Consider the following 20643-nt stretch of genomic DNA (forward strand, 5'->3'; position numbering starts at 1 on the left):
TTTATCAATGGGTGAGATTTAGTTCGATGAATCAATAAACCCGATAAATTGGGAAATGGTATCACTCATAGTGTGTGTTGTTGATTATAGAAGGAAACTGTGTCCTAGTGATACTAGGTTGATAATGTCCTCAAGAGGAGCTCATAAAGATTGTCATGTTAAACCCTGCGGTGGACTTAGTCCGACATGATAATAAGGTTGAGTGGTACTACTCTTGGACTTAGATATTAATTAAATGAGTTGTCGATAACTCACTTAATTAGTGGACATTCGATATCTTAAACACAGGAGACTAACACACTCATAATAAGAAGGAGCCCAAAATGTAATTTGGGATTGGTGCGGTAGTTCAATGATAGTTCTCTAGTGGAATGAATTATCATTGATAAAATTAAGTTGTGTGTTGGCGAACATGGGATGCTAATTTTATCGGAGACCAAAACCAATTCCTCCTCTCGGTCCCTATCGTAGCCTCTTATTTATAGAGTACTATACCCACATATACCCACCTTCTATACCCGCCTAAAGGGGGGCTGCCAAGCTAGCTTGGGAACCAAGCTAGGGCCGGCCTAAGCTTGGGTTTAAGGTGGCCGGCCCTAGCTTGAACCCAAGCTAGTAGGGCCGACCATAATTAATTAAAAAGAAAATTTAATTTTAATGTTTATTATTATGTGGAAGATTTAATTTAAAAGAGAATTAAAATTAAAATATCTCTCTTGTAAAAGATTTACAAAAGATTAAAGAAAGAGATTAGATCTCTTTCCTTATTTGTAGATTGGAGAGATGTTTTATTTTCTCTTTAAAATTATTCACATGTTAATAAAATTAAAATTATAGATATTTCCTTTTATTAACCATGAAGAGATTTTAAAGAGAAATTTTTTTTTAAAATTTCCAGAAACAAATAAGGAAAGTTTTAATTGTTGATTGAAACTTGTCCAATTTGCTTCCTATTGATTTGGCCGGCCATCATTGTTTAATTGGAGAAATATTATTTTATTTTTCTCAATTAAATCATGTCAAGGAAATTAAAGAAAATTTATTGTAATTAAATTTCCTAATTTACCTAGGCCAAGGAATATAAAAGAAGGGGTGAGGGTGCCTTCACAAGACACAACATCTATTATTCTTCTCCCTCTTTTGTTCCTTGGTGTGGCCGGCCATCATCTCCTTCTCTTCCTCTTGTGGTGGCCGAACCTCTCCCTCTCCCTTGGAGTTCTTGTGGTGGCCGGATACTACTCGGAGAAGAAGAAGAAGAAGGAGAGAAAGCTAGCATCTCTTGGAGCTTGGTTAGTATTTTGGTTTTTCTCCTTGGTGAAGCTTTTCCTTTTGTGGCGAACCTTGCTTGGAGGAGAAGAAGGTGGTTGGTGGTTTCTCATCTTGGAAGATCGTTGCTCACACAACGTCCGAGGTTAGAAGAGGAATACGGTAGAAGATCAAGAGGTTTTTCTACAAGGTATAACTAGTAATTTCTATTTCCGCATCATGCTAGTTATTTATGGAAATAATACCAAATACAAGAGGCTTACGTTCTAGTATTTCGAATATGTTTTTCAAGTTGTGTTCTTTTGTTTCTTTCTTTTCCTTGTGATTTGATTGTTCTCTTTGGTTAACCTAAAGTTATTTTAGGAAATTAAATATTAGCTTTCTATTAAAGGTTTTGTCTAGTCGGTGGTGGTTGCTCCCATATCCAAGAAGGCCATGTGCCTCGCCACGTCAGTACTGGGAACCTTTTATGGAAATTAATATTTAATGGAATTAATAACTTAAGGAGACTTGGGTCGAACGTGTTAAGTTCCGCAGGAGATCCAAGTCAAAACCTAAAAGAACAAATAGATTAAGTTTTGGATCAAACGTGTTAAGTTCCGCAGGCGATCCAAAATTTAATTTAAAAGAACACATGGTAGCTAGGAAAAGGTTCAGACCTTTGTACAAAATTTTTGTACAGTGGAACCTCTAGGTTTTCCGAGTAGCAACCAACATTCTTCTCGTCCACCGGTGTACTCTTCCGCAGCACCTCGTCCCTCAGACGCACCGAGCCCGTCGGCTCTCTCCCGTGTCGTCCTTCTCGCTAGCCGCGTCTTCCGCTCAACTTCTTGTACTCCTAAGCTCTTGCACACTTAGACACAGGGATTAAACTAAACAGGACCTAACTTAACTTGTTTGATCATATCAAAACAACCTTGGGGTTTCAACAATCTCCCCTTTTTTGATGTGAGCAACCCAAGTTAAGCTAGGGTAAACAAATATAATGTAAAAACAAATAATTTTGCAAATAAGTGCAAAAAGGATTTTACAATTTGAAATTTAGATAATACCTCCCCCTAGCACTACAAGAAAATAGGGTTTCAGAAATAGATCTTTGAAACGGAATTAAAATCTATCTCTGATTTTAGGTCAATGTGAGACGAATTTACTACAAAATTACTAATTCGTTTCAATTTAATAAAATATAATATTTAAAAAATAAATTGAGACAAAAATTGAAATGAATTTGAAACATAACTATAAATAAATTTTTATAAAAATAAATAAATATGGATTACAAACCAGATTTGAAATGGTATAATTTCTGTCAAAAAATTTATTTAAAATTTAATGAAAAATTGAGACAGATAAAAATCTATTTTAAATTTATGTAAATTAAAGACAAAAATTAAAAATGAATTTGTGAGAAAACTATAAATAAATTTTATAAATAATAATAAATATATATTATAAATAGAATTTGAAATAGTATAATTTTTATCAAAAAATTGTTTAAAATTTAATTGAAATTGAGATGAAAAAAATTTAATTTTTATCAAAAACGCACCTCTTCCCTTGACAAAAACAACGCCTGCCCTAAACCCTTGACCTCGAGCCCTTCGATTCAACTCCGACAGATCTTCACAGACATCGCTGGCCCTCTTCTTTCTTTGCTTCCCTCCTCCAGCGCTGCGGAGATCGACAAAAATGTAGCTCTTCCTTCTCCAAGAAGCAGCCCCAACCCCCTTCTTTCTCTACTTTCCTCCTCCAGCGCTCAGGCAATCAATTCGACTCAAACAAATCTTCCCGATCTATCCTTCATCTCCTTTTCTTTCGGCACTCAAGCGAGACTCCGAGAGATCATCCTCATCCAGCCTTCATCTCCTTCGCGGCCAGCGATGAGGTGCCTCTTTAACTCCATCTCCAAAAGCCCTAATCTATTTAAAGAGGTAATAGTTGTTTTGTTCAATGAATCTTCTTCTCTTTACTTCAATTGTTCCATGAATCTCCTTTTGGCGCCTGTTGTCTCTACTTCAAGTTCCTCATCGATCCTCTTTGTTGTCAGAAGGGGCACCTCTTCTGCAAGTGCCTCCTCGTGCAAAAGGACATCAAAAGGTGCATTCATCATCACTGAATTTCCATATTTATTCTCACAAGATCTGTAGATTCGTGTGTACATGTTCTAATGTAGAGAAAAATGTATTATCTGGAAGTTTTAATTATCACATTTGGCTTGATAACCTGATTAGCTTGGCCATTCATCTTCATGAATCTTTATAATCATTCTGTAATAACAGTAATGTCCTATGCACCTTATTTGTTTTTATCATTTGTTGTACATATACTTTTACATTGAAAAAGTATTCTTCTAACTTCACTCTTAAAAAAGTTATCTGTTTAGGACGGAAGGCTTGTACCGGAGTATGAAGAAGGGGTTCATAAATTTCTTGCACAAGGTAGGAACTATGCCAAAACACGTGAAGTAATATTATATCCTTGTAAGCATTGCCAAAATAAGTATCTAAAATTAAGTAACATGAATTTTTTTTTCTTAATTTCTTTGATTTTTTATGTTTATGTTGTAAAATTAGGTTGCTAGTGTTGCCACTAGTAGCAGAATTGGAAATTATGTTGGTGTCGGTGCAAAAAAAGTGGCAATGTTAGTAATGTTAACCAGTAACAAACTGCAACTCAGGTAATCATCTTAAAGTTTTATCTATTTCGCGTGTGTATCTTATTTGTTTGTTTTTATATTTATTAGACTAATATAAGTTATTGTAATATGAACAGGAACAATAAAGAGAGACAAAATGTTGATGATCATGCTACTCATTATTCATTTAATCTTCAATCATGATGTCATGTAGTGGGTGGCAAATTTGCTAGATGGTGACAGATTAACTACAATAATGTGATGTGGGTGACTCGTGTAAGGGGAGGGTGTATGAATTTCAATACAATCAACACTTTGGAAGATCAAAGAATTAAAGTTTTAATATATTTGCTCTGATGAGAAGAACAAAGAATTATCACAAGAACTTGAAGATATGCATTCTCTACTAGCAAGAGGATGGAGGAAAAAATTATTAAAAGAAGAAGGAAATTGGAATCGTAATGTGTGATTGTATTTATCTTAAGACGATGTGAATATTTATTTATCTCAATGGCAATTAGATTGTATTTTGAATTTAGAAATTAGTTATTTTTAATATTTTTAAAATTTATGATTGTTTATTACAAAATAATATGTTCATATGAAATATAGATAAAATTAATGATAAATTTGGAAATATATTTTTATATGGATTTATAAACAAGATTATAAATGGATTGATAAACATGTAATGAAAGATTTAAAATAAAATTAGAAGCGAAATTTGTATTTGAAATTAATTTTATTTAGTCAAATTAAAAATAGATTCGTAAACAATTTTTTAATCTGTTTATGATGGCAAAAAGCGAATACGCTCGCCCCCAGCGCTCCCGTCAACCCGTTCCAGGGCCAACATGGAGGAGGTAAATCACGGGTGGCTACTAGCTTTTGGAATAGTGACTAGCACATAAGGGAGACATTTATCTCGACTTTGCTGAGATTTGAACCCCAGATCTCATGGTGGCAACACCTCATGCGCTAGCCACTAGATCCATCCGTCTCAAAATTAACTACGGGACTTTCACTAACGGATTTTTTAGACGGAATATTCTGTTTCAAACATTCTTTAGAAATACAGAAATGACTTTCAAAGACAGAATTTTTCGTCTCTGAAGTCCTGTTTTCTTATAGTGATAGACTTAATAGTCCCTTCTCTCCCTTTGATTACATTAAAAAATAAGGTATCATAACAGGTCTAAGGGTAATTCTGATGTTTGTGCAGAAAAATTTCAAGCATAAAAATTTTTCTATGTTTAAAGATAAAATTTTTGTGCACCATATAAAATAACTTAAAAAAATTTAAGTTAAACAAAAAAAAATAAGTTTTAACAAAAACAATTTAAAATTTGAAAAAGTTTTTAAGTGAAGTTAAAAATTTTCAAGCAGAAAAAATTTTCTAAGTTTAAAGATAGAATTTTTATGTACCATATAAAATAACTTAAAAAAATTTAAGTTAAACAGAAAAAAATAAGTTTTAACAAAAATAATTTAAATGAAGTTTGCAATTAAAGATAAACTTCTAAGTGAAATTTGGAAAAGTTTTTTTTTTAAAAAAAATTAACAAATGTTAAACCCAAATATTGGAAGCATTGAATTTAATTAACTATTTCATGCTTATCAGTTTGTCAATTAAATATTTAATTCAGAAATTGGCTTCCAGCCTGTGGTAAGGCACTAGGCCTTCTTGGTTATTGGGTTATCAACCACTTCTAGACAAAGCCTTTTAATGAATTCAAATATTTAATTTTCTATCTGAAAACTCTAAGTCTAATTTCACTTTTTAATTTAAACAAGTTTTTGGAACTCAATATAGGTTCCTTCCTACATGGTTAATCAGATATTTTCTAGGGATATAAGATTTTGTTATTTTTCTGATTTAACCTTTATGAAATCTATAGTACCAGTTTAATCCTCTATAGTTTCTAAAAATAGAAATATTTGAATATGCAGAATTTTTCAAGTTTCCTATTTTTTTCTTTTAATTTAACATTTTCAAGTTTTACTTTTTCAAAATCTTCTATCAGGCATGATTTTGCTAAAATTATTTTTATTTCTAAGTTTTCAATTTTTAATTTATCATTTTTATTTTTTAACTTGTACATAGATTTTGAGACTTAATACCAAAATAGAGTTGATCAGAAGGCAAGAGGCATACCTCACTTACCATATCAGACTTGAAGCCTGACTCTCCCCCTGCTTCGCGGCATTCATCGTTCCCCTTTCATCGATGTTGGCTTTTGAGGTGCTCTGCTCTTCATGGCTTACCATCAGTGCTAGTCCGGCATATTCTTTTATTTCTGATTCTGATGATAAGATGTCGTCCCAAGTAGCAGTTAGAGTCTTGTGCTTGTTTTGCTTGGGCATCTTGCCTTTTTCCTTTTTGAGTTCTGGGCAGTTATCTTTTAAGTGTCCTTCCTTTTGCCACTGGTAGCATCGAACCCTTCTTTTATTTCTTGGATTTTTCCTGTTCTACATTTCTTTAAATTTGTTAAATCTAAAGAATTTTTTTGAAATTTCTTACCATGTAAACTTCTTGATCTTCTTCTGAGTCTGACTCAGGTTCATTCTTCTTGGTTACATTTAGTGCCATAATCTGGCTTGATTCTTTTGTTGTACGTGCACATCTGATTTCATGTAATTCTAATGTAGAAAAGAGTTCCTCTATGGTACTTACCTCCATGTCCTTTGAGATGTAGTAGACGTCGATTATCGAGGTCCATTCTGGAGTCCTAGGAAAGGCATTGAGTGTGTAGCATATCGAGTCTCGGTTGGTTACCGTTTCACTGAGGTTTTCGAGTCCGGTGATTAGTTCTTTGACCTTTGCATGTAGATCGGCTACCTTCTCACCTTTTTCCAGACGGATATTCGTCAGTTTATTCTAAAGTACGTCTCGTCTTATGAGCTTGGTTTCAAATGTGCATTCGTGGAGTTCCAGGAATTTTTCCCAGAGTTCTTTGATCGACAAGTAGCTTCCGATGCGGTTGACTTCTTAAGGCGGCAGCACGCTTAGCAAGTGATATTCTGCTGGGTTATTTGCTACGGAATCATTTTATTCTTTCTTCGTCCAAATACTCTCTTCCTTCTCCTCTTCGTTTTGATTCGTAGGAGCTACAAAACTATACTTGATTATTAAACAAATCTCAAAGTAAGTTTTTAGAAATACCTCAATTCGGCATTTCCAGTGTGCGAAGTCTCCCTCGAATTTTGGTGGAACGATGCTTGGTCCGACCATTGGTTTCTTTGCTTCGGTCGACGGTTAATCCTTCTGAAGTGTCTTGGCTCTGATACAACTTGTTGGACCCTTGGTGGCCGACAACAGGGGAGGGGTGAATTGCTCTATAAAAACAAACTCAACCCTTTCTCCACTTATAGCTTAATGAAGAACACTTGTAATAAAAAACTAAGAGACTAATTACAGAGATAGAAATACAAAAAGACTTACTTGGTTTGTAAATAGAAGATTGCTAATCCAAGGAAAATGAAGTGTACTTTATAACGATCTCCTTCGGGTGGAGTAGCCTCTTACAACGTTAACAGCTCACAAATGAAAGTAGAACAGAAATAAATGAATTACAAGTTGTTATCGGAACTACTGAAATCAGAGCTATACTTATAGCACTATTTCGGGCGCCTGGAAGGGTTTCGTGCGCCTGGAGTGGAATATAATTCAATCCCCGATGTGTCGATCATCGTATACGTCGATTCTGATAAGAGTTGAGTTCCGAGCGCCCGGGCCCACAAAAGTCAACATTGTTGACTTTTTCGGTTCAGACCCTCTGCTCCGGTTTTGATCGTTTCGGTCTGGATCTTCCGCTCCGATTTTACTCGCTTGGGTGATCTCGGCCATTAAGAACAGAGCTCACCCGAACTCAATTTCCGGCCTTCTCCTTGAGCAACCTTCCTCCCCGGCTTCTCGTCCCTCGAACGTCGCATACAATCTTCTCGTCCACTGGTGCACTCTTCCATGGCACCTCGTCCCTCAGACGTAGGGTTGTAAACAAGCCGAGCCGAGCCGAGCTTTGGGGTGTTCAAGCTTGTTTGATAAGATAACTGAGCCGAGCCGAGCCGAGCCGAGCAGAGCTTAAAATGAACCAATCTTTTGAAATGAGTGTTCAAGCTTGGCTTGATTTATTTTTTATGAGCTTGAGCTTGTTTGAAGCTTGGCTTGAGCTTGGTTCGTTTAGATGTTATCAAGCTCTCAATTTAAGCTTGGCTTGAGCTTAGCTTGGTTCGTTTAGATGTTATCAAGCTCTCAATTCAAGCTTGTTTGATTGTTTGAAACTTTTAATTGTTTGATTGGTTATTAAGATTGATAATTTAAATTTATTTATTTATTTATTTTAATTTAATTATTTATTTAGGATATTGAAAAGAGTTTTATTAATAAATATGGTTCGTGAACATTGTTCACGAACGTTGTTCACGAATATTGTTCACGAACATTGTTCACGAACGTTAACGAGCTGAACACATATGTGTTCAAGCTTGTTTGTTTAGCTTAACGAGCTGTTCAAGCTTGTTTGTTTAATTAATCCTATGTATATTGAACGAACATAAACAAGCTCTTACCAAGCCGAACACCAAGCTTGTTCACGAACGCTTGGTTCATTTACAGCTCTACTCAGACGCACCGAGCCCGTCGACTCTCTCCCGTGTCGTCCTTCTTGCTAGCCGCATCTTCCGCTCGACTTCCTGTGCTCCTAAGCTCCTACACACTTAGACATATGGATTAAACCAAACAGGACCTAACTTAACTTATTTGATCACATCAAAATAACTTTGGGGTTCCAACAATTACTACTTGGTCTAGATGTGACATAGTCAATCTAGTGGGGACTGACACATAAACCATGTCTTGAACCAAGGGTATAACATTAGTGAAAGGAATAGGCGCAAGAATAACTATAGTTGCTGAAGGGTTCAAAAGTAGTTCTAGAATCAACTATAATTTGTTGGTTAATTAGGTATTATGATATACTACTAGGTGTAATCATGATCGTTTCATAATTAATGGTTAATTATGAACGACTAACATAAACCGGAAATCTATTAGGTCACACATATTATGAGTATATCTGAAAGACTTAACACAAGTTTGAGAATTGGATTCTCAGTTTGAGAGAGACTAAGTCTTGTAGAACCAAACGAGGAGCAATATGGAAGATGTATTTGGCACAACAGAAACGATGGTGAGTCATGCCTCATGTAGGCAAAGTAAGATTAATTATGGTAATTTAATAATAAACCAAAAGGATTTGGTTTATTTATGAACTAAGATAATTTAATTTTGAACCAAACTTAATGCTCATGAATCGAATTGCTATTGGGATTTGAGTTTAGGAGATGACTTGCTTCCCAAGTCATTGAAAATGTGTATAAATATACCCCTCCATGAGGAGAAGAATTTTAATAAATTGTTCATGGGAGAAAACCTAATCTGGTTAGGGATTCTCCTCCTCTCTCCTTATTCTCTTCCTCTCCTTGTCATCGCCCATCAAGAAGTAGAGTCCTTCTTGTTGATGTCGCCCAATGCACCACCAGCAGCCACCACAGCTGTAGGTCCGGGTAGATCGGCTAGAAGGGGGGTTGAATAGCCTGAAAAATAAATCAAGACCTTTCTCGTTCTTTGGACACGGGTTAGCAACAATAGTATAATAGAAATAAACAATACAAAAAATTGAAAGAAGAGACTCAGAATTTTACTTGGTTATAACCGGGGTGGTTGTTAATCCAAGATAATGACAGCACTAGAAAAACTCCTTCGTGTAGGTGGAGAAGTCTCTTACAATCTTTGAATGCTCAGACTATTGCTAGGAATTGAATGCTTGAGTTGATTGATTATTTCCTAGCTCCAGGGGCCTTTTTATAACTTCTGAAAATTCTATCTACAACTTGAGGGCGCCTCCCAAGGGTATGGAGGGTGCCTCTAGCGATGCGGTACAGATAAAACTTTATCCACTACGAACAACCACTTCGGCCAGGTCGAGGGCGCCTTCAAGGCTATGGAGGGCACCCTCTACATCATGGAGGGCACCCTCTATGGAGGGCACCCTCTGTATCATGGAGGGTGTCCTCTACCTGCAACGTATAAATGACTCCAGCTTTCCTTTGGATCTTCCGCTGCTCCGTTCGCTTGGGTGATTGGGGCCAACCGAAATAGGACTCACCCAAACTCAATTTCCGACCTTCTCCTCGAGCAAGCTTCCACTCCGACTTCACTTCCCTTAAACGTCGCGCACGTTCTTCTCGTCCATCAGTGTACTCTTTCGTAGCACCTCGTTCCTCAGACGTACCGAGTCTGTCGGCTCTCTCCCGTGTCGTCCTTCTTGCTATCCACATCTTCTGCTCGACTTCCTGTACTCATAATTTCCTGCACACTTAGACACAGAGATTAAACCAAAATAGGACCTAATTAACCTAACTTAATTTATCACACCAAAAATAACTTTGGGGATCCAACAATCTCCCCCTTTTTTGATGTGAGCAATCTAAGTTAAGTTATGGTAAAACAATCATAAAGTAAAGAAATAAAATTGCAATACTAAGTAAAGTTGCAATTATGCAATAAGGTGTAAAGATTTTTAAAACTTAAAATTTTGAACTATCTCCCTCTAGACTTAATCTTACTTTCTCCCCCTTTGATCACACAAAAATTGGGGTACTCAATAAAATCTAAGGGTAAAACAAATAGTTTTAACAGAATTTTTTTTAAATGAAACTTACAAAAAAAAAATCTAAGTGAAATTTGAAAAAAAATTCTAAGTGAAGTTAGCAAGTTAAGTAAAAAAATATTTTAATAAATGTTGAATCATTGACAAAAATTAAAAGCACTTAATTTAATTAACTCTTATATGCTTATCAGTTTGTCAATTAAATATTCAATTCAGAAATTGGCTTCCAGGCCGTGGCGAGGCACTAGGCCTTCTTGGTTATTGGATCATCAACCACTTCTAGACAAAGTCGCTTAATGAATTTAAACATTTAATCTACTATCTGAAAGCCTAACGGAAATTTTAATTTAAATATTCTTTAGGAATCTAATATAGGTTCCTTCCTACTGGGTTAATTAAAAATTTATGAGGTACATAACTTTTAGAAAATTTCCTAATTTAACCTTTATGAAATCTAAGATACCAGTTCAGATTTCTATATTTCCTAATATTTTCATTGTATGAACATGCATGATTTTTCAGATTTTCTATCTCTGTTTTCAATTTATCATTTTCTATTTTTAGATTATCATATTGATCCTATCCGCGAGTCAAGTCGACGAACGCTGGGGAGATGACGCTCACATTGACTGGATGTAGACTAAAGATACCGTGGGCCTCCGACGAGCTAAGCCTGCAACAACAAGTTGTTAGTACCGAGCCGGGGAGGGGTTCCCTGACGATGGCCCTCCGACGCTCAAGTCAGTAACCGACGGCAAGTGAATGAAGTGGAGAAGAGAAAAGAGCAGCAACGTAACTGTAGCTACAGTGGGAGTGAATATACCTCCGTCGAAGTCTGGGGGTCCTTATATAGGGCTCCCGAGAGGCGCATGCATGCTTCCCAAGACATGTACGCTTCTCAAAGCATACCTGGAAAGGATGTGTCAGAAAAGCGTGTCTGACGTCATACTTTAACAGCCCGAGCATATCCCTGTCATGATAGTGGAAACTTCCATCGTACGTTTCTCTGTCTGACCATGCCGCCAACCATGTCGCCTGTCGACGACACTAGTCCCTAGGAAGATATTTCCAACTGCTTTTGTCCGTTATTAGGCAGAGTAGGAGAGCTGCTCGGCTAGTCTGGGTGATACCATGGTTGGGTCGAGTGGGAGAGCCGCTCGGCCAATGGTCTGCTGTCCGGCTCTGTCCTATCGAGCGAGGGAGCCCTGCCTGCTTGGTCGGGGCTGTATCCACAGTTTAACTGAGCGAGACGGTCGCTCGACCCTCGTCCTTCCATGCTTGAGCTTTTTGAGCATCGAAAGCTTGGTGTTTGGCCGAGCTGTCGAAGTGTCGGATCGACTACTCTCCATGCCAACCGAGAAGGTGGTTCGCCCGAACGGACGAGTGCCCAGGACGTTGACCACTTTGATTATGACCCTCCACGTGGCAATGACCTTCTACAAGCCGGGTTCCACCCTTACCACCGGATCACGTGCCTCCCTCTCAAGAATAGTCGAAGGAGGATGTGAGTCCGATTGACTGGACAAGTAGTCTGGTGATCGATTGGCCGATCGGCCAAAGGCTGGTTGCGTCCCGATCGACCCACGTAGGGTTGATCTCCTAGGCCGCTCGGCACCCTAAGAATTTACACTTGGGAAATTTCTCATTCAGCGTCTTTGGTTGGGCGTGACCCGCACAGTCAATGCTAATGTCACCCAAATCTCCTCGAAATTCATGCAAATCCCGCCATTAAGGTCTTCCTATAAGTGAACGCCACGTGGCACTACCGCCATCACCGCACGATCGAAGCGACAAAGGTGATGTGACGTTCGGTGGTTCAAATTCAACGATCGGATCTTTGCTGTGGAATTTGTGCCCAGATCGGACGACTCCGGTCAACCGAACATCCTCTTTATAAAGTCATAATGTCGGCTTTTGCTCAATCACTGTTGTCTTCTCCATGTGCTCCAGCAATACTGCTCGCGTCCAGTGCTCCGACGATTTCGTTCGTTTAGGGTTCCGGCGATCCTCAATATCTTCAGCACTCTTTGTAAGCTTCTCTCGCCACCCTTGTAACTGCTCAGTTCTTTTCATTCATGTTTTTCCACTTTTGTTTGTGCTTTTTCGTCCTCTTCGCCGCCCATTTCCTTGCTGTCTTGTTTTTTAGCGATGACTAGTTCTTCGCAGTCATCTGACCCCGTTCCCGATCTCTGGTACAACACCATGGAGACTCGGTTCGACGCAGGCGACACTGCGAGCCTCATCAACTCCTTTGACATTCCTCCTGACCACAAACTAGTCTTAGCCTCCCCGTCTGATTAGCCCAATGACCCGTCGATCGGCACTGTCTATTTTTTTAGCGACCAATTTGTGGTCGATCTGCACTTCCCAATCCATCCTTTCATAACCGAAGTCTGCAATTATTTTCGTGTCCCCTTGGCGCAGCTCATCCCTAATTCTTTTCGCCTCTTGTGCGGTGTGGTTGTACTGTTCAAAGTGCATGGTATTCCATTACTTTTATTACCCCCAAGTAGTCCGAGTTGGGCACCTATCTCTTCTAGTCTCGGGTCAGCTTGGTCTTCTTCGACAAAATGTCATCTTCTAATAAACATTGGAAGGATTACCTTTTCTATATGTGTCTCCCCGAGTGGCCGAGCTTCCGTACCAAGTGACAGGCCGAGCTCCCACCTCAACCGGAGCTGCCGAAGTATAGGAGCCGACCGGACTATCTCCATGCAGCCAACCTGCTGGCCGGCCAGAAATTCAACATCCATAAGCTACTATTAGAGGGGGTGATGTATACGTTCGGGCTAAGTCTGATCCAGACGAAGCTCCCGAGCAGCCTAGGTATGAAATTTTCTCTTCTTTCTTCTTTTGAGTCTAACTGATTCTTTCTTTCTTTTGCAGCTGACATTATGATGTGCTTTTTAGCCGCCGGAATTATGAAGGTCATGCAGGCCGAGATCGCTCTCACGAGGGTGAGAGCGAGGCAACGCAAACTGAAGGAGAGGGTGTCGTCGGTCAGATGCCCCACACATAACCAGCCAGGGATCTGCTTCCTTCTTAGTCCCAGCCTGCCACTCGGGAAGAAGGGTCGGGGTCTTTTGGCGATGTTCCCTTGACCCTACGCAAGAGGCGTCACATGACCACCCCTTCTCGCTCTACAGCTTCGGTGGTGCACTCCACCGAGCAGGAAGGCATCTCCCCTCCAGCTGCTCCCGAGACCATGGAAGTTATTTCTTTCGATCGAACCCCTCATTGTCCGATCTGCCGCTGGACCCGCTTGCAGCTCAGCCGCTAGCGTCTCTTCCTCCAGTTCGGCGGAGGATTCTACGATCCGACATCCACTCTACTTCGATCGGCCCATCCTCTGGTCCTTCGGCGTCCGCTCGATCTGCCCCGAGCGGTCGTCGATCCGTGACGGCAATCCTCCACCTTCCGACGGAAGAGTTCTTAGTGGCGGCTGAGTAGCCGAAGATTCCAGAGCATTGGATTCTGATCCGCGGGCCGCTCGCCAAGGTTTGGGAGGAGGCTAGAGGGCGTGCTGTGACGATGCCTCCCAGGCTGTTTGGCAACAGCCACATGCAAATGGCCACCGACGTAAATTTTTTTATCTATTCATGATTTACCTTCGTTCGGTACTAACACTCTTCCGTTCGGATGCAGTACTGGGTGGAGAGTGTGGCAGTGTGCAACCGTCTGACACTGGTGGAGGAGGAGCTTAAGAAGGTCAAGATTTCTGGTGGAGCTTCTTCCTCCCAAGGGCCTTCGATTGTCGAGCTACAGGCCGATCTAGCCAAGACTAAGAAGCTTCTGGAGGCCGAGCAGAAGACCTCCTTTGACCGGGTGATCATGATGAGTCGACTCGAGACCCAGGTGAAATCCTATGACCAGAAGATCGAGTGGGCCACCACCAGAAAAAATCGAGCTATAGCTAACCTAGATCTAAAGAACCAGGAAGCTCGAAACTTAGCCAAGAAGCTCAAGAAGGTGGAGAACCTTCTGGCTGCCGAGCGAGAGAGTCGTTCAGCTCGAGAGACCAATCTTCATGGGCAAGTGAAGGCCCTTGAGGATTCTCTAGAGACCTCCTACGCGGCCCTGAAGACTTACCAAGGCGCCGAGCCAAGCCGCTTCAAAAATGAAGCAGGGATACCTCCGCTCGGACCAGTTCCTCGTGAAGGCGTCCACACTAATCGTCCGATCGTTTGAACTAACCATCGACGCGATGATCATCCAGCTGAAGGTGAACGACCATCTCCCTGAAGCCTTACCTGCTAACGCTGTTGATCGCGCCCAACTCCTCATCTCTATTCCCGACGAAGCTTTTGATTACATCGAGTGAGGAGGGCTTTTGTAACTCGAGTGAGGAGGGATTCTGCAACAAAGTGTTGCATGTTTGACTGTCGTTCGACAACTTTTTGTTCATTATCAATGAAGTTGTTTGGAAGTTCTTCACATATTTGCTTGCCTTCTTATTAAGCTTTTGGCCTTTCAGTCCCGGACGGGCGATACATATCCATTATTGAACTCATTAGGGTCATACTTCTAGGGATTATAGTCGTTGCTCGACGTTGGGGTTTAACGTCGTCACTCAACGGCTTGATGAAGCCTCGGGTTTTAAGGTTGTCACTCGACCGTCGGTGGAGACCTGAGTTTAACTATGCCGCTCGACGGTCTTCGAAGGCAGAAGTTTAAGGTCGTCACTCAACCGTCGATGGAGACCTGGGTTTAACGTCGCTGCTCAACGGTCTTCAAAGGCAGGAGTTTAAGGTCGTCGTTCGACCGTCGGTGGAGACCTGGGTTTAACGTCGCCGCTCGACGGTCTTTTAAGGCAGGAGTTTAAGGTCGCCGCTCGATCGTCGGTGGAGACCTGGGTTTAATGTCGTCGCTCGACGGTCTTCAAAGGCAGGAGTTTAAGATTATCGCTCGACCGTCTGTGGAGACCTGAGTTTAACGTCACCGTTCGACGGTCTTCTAAGGCAGGAGTTTAAGGTCGCCGCTCGACCGTCGGTGGAGACCTGGGTTTAATGTCGTCGCTCGACGATTTGATGAAGACTCATCGTTCAGCGATAATTTTGCAAACCTTTCGCTTTTGATTTCAATCCTGCAGTCAAAGGGCGCAGGAAAATGGGAAATACATGACATTAACTAAATTAGCGCACCTTTCATCCAGCTCGGTACGGCTGGAGATGGTTCGCGCTCCACGGGCGTTCTAGTCACCGTCTGTCCTCGTCCTCTAGGTAGTAGGCGCCTGAGCGGAGCTTTTCCACGACCTTGAAGGGTCCGGCCCAAGGAGCCTCCAGTTTGGTGACATCGTCGACTGACATCACCTTCTTCCATATGAGGTCCCCGACTTGGAACGACCTCGGAATCACCCTCCTATTGTAGTTTTGCCGCATTCTTTGCTTGTAGGCCATCAGTCGAACGACAGCCTGAGCGCGCGCCTCATCCACCAAGTCCAGCCCTTTGGCTTTCCCACAGACTGCGCCAAATTTGATCCTGTCCAAGAGTCAAGTTGACGGACGCTGGGGAGATGCCGTTCACGTTGATTGGATGTAGACTGAAGATGGCATGGGCCTCCGATAGCTAAGTCTGCAACCACAAGTCGTTAGTGCCGAGCCGGGGAGGGGTTCCCCAATGATGGCCCTCCGACACTCGAGTCAGTAACCGACGGCAAGCGAATTAAGTGGAGAAGAGAAAAGAGCAGCAACGTAATTGTAGCTACAGTGGGAGTGAACATACCTCCGTCGAAGTATAGAGGTCCTTATATAGTGCTCCTGAGAGGTGTGTGCACTCTTCCCAAGGCATGCACGCTTCTCAAAGCATACCTGGAAAGGATGTATCAGAAAAGTGTGTCTGGCGCCATACCTTAACAGCCCGAGCATATCCCTACCGTGACAGTGGAAGCTTCCACTGTACGATTCTCTGTCTGACCATGCTGGCAACCATGTCGCCTGTCAGCGACACTGGTCCCTAGGAAGATATTCCCAACTGCTTTTGTCGGTTATTGGGCCGAGTGGGAGAGCCGCTCGGCTTGTCTGTCGTCCGGGTGATACCATAGTTGGGCCGAGTGGGAGAGTCGCTCGGCCAATGGTCTGTTGTCCGGCTCCGTCCTGTTCAGTGAGGGAGCCCTGCCTGCTTGGTCGGGGGTTGCACCCACCGTTTAACCGAGCGAGATGGCTGCTCGACCCTCGTCCTTCCATGCTTGAGCTTTTTGAGCGTCGGAAGCTCGGTATTTGACCGAGCTGTAGAAGTGTTGAATCGGCTACTCTCCATGCCAACCAGGGAGGTGGTTCACCCGATCAGACGAGTGCCCAGGACGTTGACCACTTTGATTATGACCCTCCACGTGGCGATGACCTTCTACAAGGCGGGCCCCACCCTTACCACCGGATCATATATAAATCTAGTGGGCATGCTTTGGACAATTATATTTTTAAATCTATGTTTTCTTTTTTTAACTTGCAACATTCTTTCGTTAATAATTTTACAAATTTAAATAATTTGTCAGGTGAGAGAGATCGTACCTTACTTATCTTGTCGATCTCGTTGTCCGTAGCTTTCCCTGAACTGCCGCCTTCTTCTGTTGACGCTCCCCCTTCATCGATGCTCTCGATACTCATTTCGGACGAGCTTGTTTTGTGTTCGTCTTCTTGGTAACTTGCCATCAACGCAAGTCTGGAGAAAGCTTCGACCTCTGATTTGGAAGACGTTTCGTCCCACGTCACCTTTAGGGTCTTGTGTTTGTTTGTTTGGATGAGCTTCTTGTCTTTGCCTTTGTCCTTCTTCTTCAATTTAGTGCAGTTGTCTTTTACATGCTCTTCTTCATCGCAGTGGTAGCATTTTATTTTCCTTCTTCTTCTACCTTGCACTTGGTTAAATTGTTTAGATTTAAATAATTTTTTAAATTTACGTACCATCAGCGTTGTTTCGTCATCATCGAAGGACGATTCTGACTCTTGTTCGTCATTTTTGCTTTAAGAGCAATATTGTGCTTTGACTCCTTCTTTGAATCTGCACATTTTGTTTCATGAACTTTGAAAGTAGAGAAAAATTCATCTAAAGTAACAGATTTAAGGTCCTTAGAGATATAATAGGCATCCACTAATGATGCTCATTCTTTATTTCTAGGGAAAACATTAAGTGCGTACCTTAGCGAATTTCAGTTGCTTACCTTTTCTCTGAGATTCGAAAGACCAGTGATTAGTTCCTTGATCCTTGAGTGAAGATGTGATATAGTCTCGTCTTCTTCTAATCGGAGGTTGCTAATCTGGTTGCGGAGTAAGTCCCGTTTCGCAAGTTTTGCCTCCGAGGTTCCTTTATGAAGTTCCAGGAATTTTTCGCAGAGCTTCTTGGCATACTTGTAAGCTTTGATCCGGTTGACTTCTTATGGCGGTAGGACGCTCAGCAGATGAAATTATGCTTTGCTGTTTGCCATAAAGTCGGCTTGTTCCTTCTTTGTCCAGTAGAATTTATCTTTACCTTCGGGCGCTGAAAAATCAACCTCCATTATCAAAATAAATCAAAATTAGTCTTGAAAAATACCTCCATCTTCTTTTTCCAATTTGCGAAGTCCCCCTCGAACTTTGGTGGGTGAATGCTTGATCCGACCATCTCGTATGCTTCGTTCGGCGTTTAGTCCTCCTGAAGCTTCCTTGGCTCTGATACCACTTGTAGGTCCGGGTAAGCCGGCTAGAAGGAGGGTTGAATAACCTAACAAATAAATCAAGACCTTTCTCGTTCTTTGGACTCGAGTTAACAGTAACAGTATTATAGAAATAAACAATACAAAAACTGAAAGAAGAGACCCAAAATTTTATTTGGTTACAACCAGGGGTGGTTGTTAATCCAAGACAATGACAGCACTAGAAAAACTCCTTCGTGTAGGTGGAGAAGCCTCTTACAATCTTTGAACGCTCAGACTATTACTAGGAATTGAATGCTTGAGTTGATTGATTATTTCCTAGCTCCAGGGACCTTTTTATAGCTCCTGAAAATTCTATCTACAGCTTGAGGGCGCCTCCCAAGGGTATGGAGGGTGCCTCCAATGAGGCGGTATGGATAAAACTTTATCCACTACGAACGACCACTTTGGCCAGGTCGAGGGTGCCTTCAAGGCTATGGAGGGCGCTCTCAATGCTATGGAGGACGCCTTTTATATCATAAGGTGCCCTCTACATCATGGAGGGTACCCTCTATGGAGGGGCCCTCTACCAGCAGCGTATAAATAGCTCCAGCTTTCCTTTGGATCTTCCACTGCTCCGTTAGCTTGGATGATTGCGACCAACCGAAATAAGGCTCACTCGAACCCAATTTCCATCCTTCTCCTCGAGCAGACTTTTGCTCCAGCTTCTAGTCTCTCGAACGTCGTGTACGTTCTTCTCGCCCACCGGTATACTCTTCCGCGACACCTCGTCCCTCAGACGCACCGAGCTCGTTGGCCCTCTCCCATGTCGTTCTTCTCGCTAGCCGCGTCTTGTGCTCGACTTCTTGATCTCCTAAGTTCCTGCACACTTAGACGCAGAGATTAAACCAAAACATGACCTAACCTAACTTAGTTGATCACACCAAAAACAACCTTGGGGATCCAACAACAGCCACCCGCCTTGCTCTTTGGCTATCTTCTACTAGCCACATCAACCGACAGTAAACTCAAGCCACTAGACAACAGCTACTACCGTCGGTAGTAGGGTTTTGGACCGCCAGATAGCAAAGTTTGTTGTCCTTCTTGGGTTGCCACCAACTCTAGTTGCCGGACAACCCTCTGCAATCGACCATAATCACTAGTAGCAACTTCAAACTGTGTTGGACAGCAAGCAAAGGTTGCTTGTTGCCCCTCCTCCCTTGTGTCGTCCAAGTATTTGGTGAAAGCTCACTTTGTGTCGTCAAGTTGCCCTCGCCGCCGACCACAAAGTCGAGTCAGAGATCTCTCTCTCTTAGATCACATTGTCTCCTCTGTTTGGCTAATACCAAATCAAAGATAAAACTTATGGTTTAACAAATCCATCTTGAAGATATCTCAGTGTGGATATTGATAGAGGCAAAGTTCATCAAGTTTGCAAGTGGATCTCAGCATGAATTGGTAACTCCTTGTTTCCTTAGGGTAAATAACAAATAAACATTTATCAGACTTAGCATCTAGCTTGTCTAATATTGTCCTCTTCACATAAGCAAGTCAACCTCACATCTTCAAATAAGACAGATGAGGTTTCTTACCAGTCCATGTCTCATATGGAAAGTAGAGACTAGGGGTGTAAACGAATCGAATCAAGCCGAATATACAGAAAAATTTAAGGCTTGAATTCGGCTTGAAATAGGTATATTCGAGTTCGAGCTCGATTCAAAGCTCGAAAATTTCAAAATGTTTGGTTAGAGTTCGGTTCGAAATATTCGAACATGTTCACGAACTATTCAAATTATTGCTCGAAAATATGTTCAAAAGGCTCGAAATTTATTTATTTAATATATATTTAACTTATATTAATAAATATTAAGGCTCGCGAATGGCTCGAAAAAAAGTTCAAACATGTTTGAGCTTGGCTCGAATTTGATAATTTCGAATACAAATCGAATATTTTTCGAGCCGGCTCGAAAAGCTCGCGAGTTGGCTCGATTCGTTTGCAGCCCTAGTAGAGACTGTCTTGGTCAGGACTCTGTTTAGCAAGTAAATAGTCATCTTGAGTGTGTAATCCCAAAATGATTTGAGAAGACTTGCATTATCCATTATCGACCTAACTATGTCCAACAAAGTTTGGTTTCGCCTCTCAAACACGCATTATGTTGTGGTGTGTATAAAGGAGTCCATTGAAATAATATGTCATTATCTCGGATATAATTCTGAAACTCTTGGCTTAAATATTCACCACCTTAATCCGATTAAAGTATTTTAAGAGTCTTGCCTAGTTGCTTCTCTACTTCATGTTTGTATTCTTTGAACTTTTCAAAGGTCTTAGACTTGTATCTCAAGAGTTACACATACTCAAATCGTGAGTGATCATCAATAAAGGTAATGAAGTAGCTATAACCTCCTTATGCATAAGTTGACATAAGTCCACATCGATATATATTAGGGTTAATACATCGTTCTCTCGT

Source organism: Zingiber officinale, chromosome 4A (genome assembly GCF_018446385.1).
Source record: "Zingiber officinale cultivar Zhangliang chromosome 4A, Zo_v1.1, whole genome shotgun sequence".
Lineage (NCBI taxonomy): Eukaryota > Viridiplantae > Streptophyta > Magnoliopsida > Zingiberales > Zingiberaceae > Zingiber > Zingiber officinale.